This window comes from Thalia democratica, unplaced genomic scaffold (genome assembly GCF_965202585.1).
Source record: "Thalia democratica unplaced genomic scaffold, ktThaDemo2.hap1.1 HAP1_SCAFFOLD_862, whole genome shotgun sequence".
Classification (NCBI taxonomy): domain Eukaryota; kingdom Metazoa; phylum Chordata; class Thaliacea; order Salpida; family Salpidae; genus Thalia; species Thalia democratica.
In genome coordinates, this window is record NW_028139815.1 from 31,934 (window position 1) to 38,448 (window position 6,515).

The window sequence follows — 6,515 nt, forward strand, 5'->3', positions numbered from 1 at the left end:
TTGTTATCTAAAACAGTAAAAAACAATTCTTAAGTTACTTTGCAACAATTCTAAAGAAAACAGTTTTCTTTAGCAGTTAATTGAGTTAAAACTTTTAAACATAGTTTTTCAATTTTATTTTACCATTTAGTTTTTATTAATAGAATGGGTATTCGGAGAGTTACAAAACTTAAAACTGTAAATACTGTTACACAGATATAAACTTTTTTTAGAGAAGAAACTATTTCCGAGTTACGCAAATAATACAAATATGCAGTTCAGAAATCATCTGCGCTTTTCTTACTTTGATAGCAAGCATGACACAACGAGTGAAGGTTCGTTAAAAATATCAACACTTTGAAAGTTTTGAATGTAGCATTTTTATTATTTTATACATACTGTGTTGTTCAATACAAAATAAAAACCTTCTTGCAAGTAACTTTTTAAAGTCACCTATGTATTTATAACAACTATAATTCCTTGATGAAGTCGTAAAGCTCACCTTGTAAACTTTTACGTATGTATAATTAAATATCCCCAAATGTTTTTGTAAAAGGTTCAGATACTATATTCAATAACTAAAACTAGCTTATTAAAATATAATTTAAGGTATATACCAGGGGCGTCGCGTGTGGTGTTGCACTGCCGCAACTGCACCACCTTGAAATTTTGTAAGAAAAAAAAAGTATCTATAACGTTTTCGTTACTTTTTGAACGAAATCTCTTTTAAAACTTCAGTTTTGAAAACGACCATTTTGCCCACTTCACTGCCGCAAACTTTTAGCTGACTGCCGCAAATGAACTCAAAAAAGCAAAATTTCTTCAAGAATTACCGCAAAATCAATATATTGCGGTAAGTAAGCTAAGTTGAAAATTCCCTAAAACAGGACTGCTTAAGTATCATCTACAAGCTATTGTAAACATAAAATAAAAACAAAGCTAAGCTACTGCAAAGGATTAAACTTGAGTTTATGTACCCACATGATTTTTTAAATTTAACAGATCACTTCTATTAAAAGATTTGTCATTAATTGCATATTTTGAAAAAAAGATAAAAACCCTAAATCACCAAAGTCTTAAAAATTTGATTTTTTATTTTAATCCGCATACATAAACTTAACTATAACTGATTATTGTTATCATAAAGTTAATAAAATAAATAATAAAATTTAAGTTCTGAAAAAAAGAATTAAGAAGTTTGTTATAAACTTCTAGTTCACTCTTACAGAAAAATATTTTAGGTTTATATTAAATAAAAAATAGTTTTATTTAAACAATCACATATTTAAATAAAGTAAATAGCCTTAACTTAGAAACTTTGATTACTTAGAGTAGTTTAACATTTTAGGAAAATTTAGTCTACCTCTACTTTATATGACTTTTGGTTTAATTTTTTCATAAACAAAGCAAAAAATTTAGATAAAATTGTTGAAACATGGTTGCCTTGCCTCATAATCAGGATAACTTAGAAATGTTAAAAACTCAAGATGACCCAAGATAAATTAAAACAGACCAAATTAGAAAAATATTCAGGCTGACTAAAGCAGTTTTAATTTTTACTCTGAAAATAACAAGCTTATTTAAAATTAAAAAATAAGTGTTTTACTCCTATGGCACATGAAAACTAACTAACCAAATTTTTACTTCTATAATGGTTACATATTTATAAGTCATCTTTAAAATTCATGAAAAGTTCAACAGCCTCATAACTAAACTTAAAAAAGTTGAGCTCCTGACAAAAATACTGTCATCAAAATGAAAAACAAATTAAAATTATTTAAAGAAAAGATACCCTTAAAAAACTAATGAATTTTAAAACTCCAACAAAAAACATTAAAATTAAAAAAAAAGTTTATAAAAATTTTAATGTTTGTAAAAAAAATGTGCAAATTAGTGAGGGGTAAGGGGGGAGGGTGTATAGGCACTTTTTTACATGTTGTTCTTATTTTAACTTTTTCAGAAAGCTAATAGTTACTCTTTAATAAACTTGAAATTTCCAATTAAACTTTTAGTTACAACCAGTCAAAGCCAGAGAGTACAATGATTTATTATACAAGGAGCAAACCAAAACAGCAAAAATACAATTTTACTGAAAACCTATATTCTCCATCATTTTTAAAACAATTTTTAATTAAACTTTTGCATCCTAATTTTTATAAAATTTTATACTTTTATTGAAGAGAAGTTTTAAATTTTTAAGTATCAATATATATTTTTACATATACAAAAAAAACTTTTGTTATAACTTTTTTTTTGGTGTTTTAAATATCTAATTTAGCATTTTTTTTTGGTTTTATAAAAGAAACATCTAAAAATTTTGAGGCCAACTTATAAAAAAAGATATGATTTTAGTGATTTGATTTATTTGTTGTTTGAGTTTATATTATAAAAATAAAGATTCATTTGTACCTCTGACTGTGAATTACCATATCTCAAAAATTTTAATGAATTTTTAATATTGATAAAAGATGACTTGTAGTTAAATTAAAACTGTATAAAGTAATTTCATTAAAATAATTCTAAAGTAGATGTTAAGGGCATAAAGGGGAGGAGGGGGGGGGGGGGGGTTAAAACATTTTTTTAAACACTGTTTTAGTTTGTGCCTCCCATTATGAACCTTTTGTTGCCTTTGACCGGCTATATCTTAAAACATGTACTGAATTTTTAAAATCTGTAAAAAGCATCTTGTAGCTTAGTAAAAACTAAATAAAATAAGATCAAATTGTGAAAAAAGTGTTTTATCCCCCCTATTCCCTTAAAAGCAAAGCTTATCTTCAGGTGTAGCAAAAGTTCAGTTGTTTTCAAACTTGACAGTAAAAATATATTTTTATTAAAATAATTGATTTTTTTTTAAATTCTGCACCACCTAAAAAAAATACCACGCGACGCCACTGGTATATACTATATACTGCTAAATGCAGGTATAAATAGTAGTATTCTTCTAAACACTTAAGTCGCATTAACAACAGTTATTGGTTTCCTACTCAGCTTTTGTTATTTTTGCTATTGTTGTGCATCCTTTTTGTTTAAAACCCTTTCATTAGCATTTTTTAAAGTTTAATAATGTCTGTAAAACACAATAAAACGATAACTTTACAAATTTTTTGCGACATAAAATTTTGTGAGCACATTTATGAACTTTTTTTATCGAATTTATCTTTAATTACATAATTGCATAAATAAAGCATGATGTAAAGTTAAAATAGAAAAGTCTAGTTAGATATTTGTAAACTTCTAAAAACAACTTTCTTGGTAGTTATAAATTCTGAGAAACGACTTAAAGTTAGTATTAAGACCTACAATTATGATATCTTTAAATAATTTTAAATTGTTATAACAAAGATTGTACACTTATAGTAAGGTAAGCAAACCCAGCAAAACTTTAACTTGATGTTTTCAAAGTATAAACTACTATTTTTAAAATGGTTGTTCTAATAATACAATAATATAAAAATTATTATCATATAACTTTTATAGCAATAATAATAAAAAACTAAAAAATAATCAATGGAAGTTTTAAGTAGCAAAATAAAGGAACAAAAATTAACTAATTTTTAAAACTAATGTCTACTTATTGTTAATATACTCAACAAAATAAGTAAATATCATTTTTTTTAAACCACGTATGTTTGTTTGTGGTTTGAATATTTAAAAATTTTTAAATCATTTTTTAAAACTAATTTAATTATGGTTTTTTTAAGGTTTTTGTAAGTATAAAAACTTAAAACTGCATTTCATAATCATATATATAATGTATACATATAAAATATATTTTTAAGGTATATGAAATTAACATATAGTACTATAAGTTTTTTTTTTCAAATTTTAGAAGAGTAAACTTAAATAAGTAATTTAGCAATAAAAAGTATGTTATCTACAGGCCTGATCATAAAAGAACAAAATTCATCAAACATATATAAATATTTAGAAAGTTTCATAAAGCATTAAAACTAAATGTATGTTGCAGCTTAATATAGAAAGATGTGCAACACCAAATACAGACCAGCAAATTCAAGGTAACCTTCCAAGTTATAGAGAGCTTGCAGGTTACACAGTTTAATAGTTTTATAGATTTAATGTAAAGTTTTTTTAACATACAAATATATATATTCATTGACAAAAGTTTTTCAGTTTAGTAAGATTTTTATTGAGGTTTTTATTTTATTACTTGTTATTAAACTTTTTTTTTGCACGTTTTTTCTTTAATTTACAATATAAAAGAAGTTCAAATACGAGCTAAAAATACCGCAGAAGTTTTATTTAGTTTATAAACACTTTTACTGCTTATAAAAATAATTAATTATTAGTATTAAATTTACTCATAATAAGCTTAGTTGTTGTATAATAGTTTAGTTTTGGGCTAACAATTAAGCACAGTTTTTTTTTTAGTTATAGTAACATTTTTAGTTTATCAATTCTAAACTAAAACTCACTTTAAAAGTTTATAAATCCTATACTTACAATTCTAAAACAACCTTTATCTATTTGAACCCGACATAACAGACATGGGTAGTTTTACAATACAATTGACATGCATGGAAAGTGATGGGAACTTTAGCAAAAAACAAAACCATAAAACACAACAGCCACCAGCTTACTCTGAGTAAAAAATTGTGATTTTTTCAATAATTTTGTTTGAAAAATAAAATAGCTTTTATGATCCTTTATACATATTTTTAAAAGTATGTTTTCAGTTTATTATTTGTTGTTTTTTGTTTAATCCATATATTAGCGATACTTTTTGTTTATCTACGTTAAAAAAATACTTTTTGTAAGCTATCTATGTCAAATATGAACAAAAGTTGTTTTTTTTTTAATTTTCACTTAATTTAATTTCAAATAAAGTTTATGCTTTAAATTTTAAAGATGTTATGAAAAGGTAAAATAAATGGCTACTAAAATATTTTCTACAAAAATTTTGTAAATTAAGCTTCTTTTATTTACATTTCAGTTCTACTACACACCTAAGTTAGCTTTTATACCATATATAAAATAATCATACTTTCATTTTACAAAAGGTGATATATTGTTTTTTTATTAGTTAAAGATTAAAACTTTTTAATTAATTTAATTGAACTTTTAAAATTAGTTTTTTTTAGTATGTTTAAACTATGTCAAGAACAAAACGTTAAAAGGTATCCAAGTGGTGTGCGACTCGATAACCGAAAGATTTTTTGTGCATCTGGTCCTAAGACCAAATATTTTGAGCGTTTTTTTTTGTTGTTCAATAAACTCAATTGCTACATGAAAGCTTTTTTAATTTTAGTAAGTGTTGTAAAATAGTTACAGAAAGTCAACATTCATGCTTTTTATTAATATTTTAGATGTTTATTTTAAGTATTTAGTGTTTAAAAAAGTTCGTCATAGATAAAACATTTGTTTAAAAGAAAACACTGAATAAATAATAACTTAAATAAGTTTTAAAAGAACGTGAAAATCTTAAAATGATGCCTTTATTAGTCATTCAAAAAGTTTAGTCAAAAAAAAATGCAATAATTATGGCATACAAATATTATTATTTAGTTTCTTTCTCAATATAAAACTTCATACATGTTGAATTTAACCGAAATAAAGATTCTTATTCTATTTAAAGAACTTATACTATTTAATCACATTTATAATTCTTCTTTATAAAAATTATTTATTTGTTTAATTGTTGCATACATAAAACTTAAAATGAAATTTATATATACCATAAACTAATATAACTATTATTTCTAATATAAATATTGAGTCAATTGGAAAGTGATTATGATTTACTTATGTAATTAACATAAAGTTGCTTAGTAGTAAAAGTTATAAGAAATTTTTAAAAAGCATAACAAAAGCATTAAACATGTTTAAAGTCTCACTGTCACGTGTAGAAAGATTTTTTCAAATTATAAAACTTCTTTTAACAAAAAGTTTTTCTTGTTGCAATAAATTAATATAGTAAAACACAAAATCTGTTTTTACAAAAAAAAAAAAGTAAAATAACGAATAGTATTTCCATTGAAAATTATTTTACACTTAATTAAGATTAAATTTTTTGTTTAGTTTTAGTAGTAAACTTAATTAATTATGAGCTACTTTCTTAATAGTGTTTTTTTACAAAAGAAAAGTCTATCTAAGTTTATCTTAACTTATTTGTTTTACTTAAGGTTTACAAACATTTAAACATAAAGATTGTTAACTTATATTACAAAAAAAAAAAGACCTTTAATTTTATAGCCAACTGATTTCGATAGAAATAAAACTATTTAAACTGCCAAAACATTGAAGAACATTATTTTAGTAACTAATGTTAATAAAAAATATTATTTTCAAACAAAAATTGTTTTTTTCTGTAAAGTACACACTATACTTATATTTAAAGGGTCGGCTGCAGTAGTAAGAACACAAGTATTACTTTACAAGAAATATGATGTTAGTGTAAAAAAAATCAAAATTGAAAAAATTAAATTGTTGTAAAAGGTCTGTATCTTTATAAATTAGATAAATTATTTATTTTTAAATTTCGTTCGGCTGCACTAGTAAGGTTTCTTCAATTTTTTCAA

At 23.6% G+C, this 6,515-nt stretch overlaps 1 long non-coding RNA gene across 1 annotated transcript; it reads left to right on the forward strand.

Moving 5' to 3' along the window:
- Positions 1–234: 234 nt before the first annotated feature.
- On the forward strand, positions 235–4,530 carry LOC145847273 (uncharacterized). The gene is made up of 3 exons (XR_014371195.1): positions 235–314; positions 3,947–4,025; positions 4,483–4,530. It is a non-coding gene; the product is annotated as an uncharacterized LOC145847273 (long non-coding RNA).
- Positions 4,531–6,515: the final 1,985 nt, after the last annotated feature.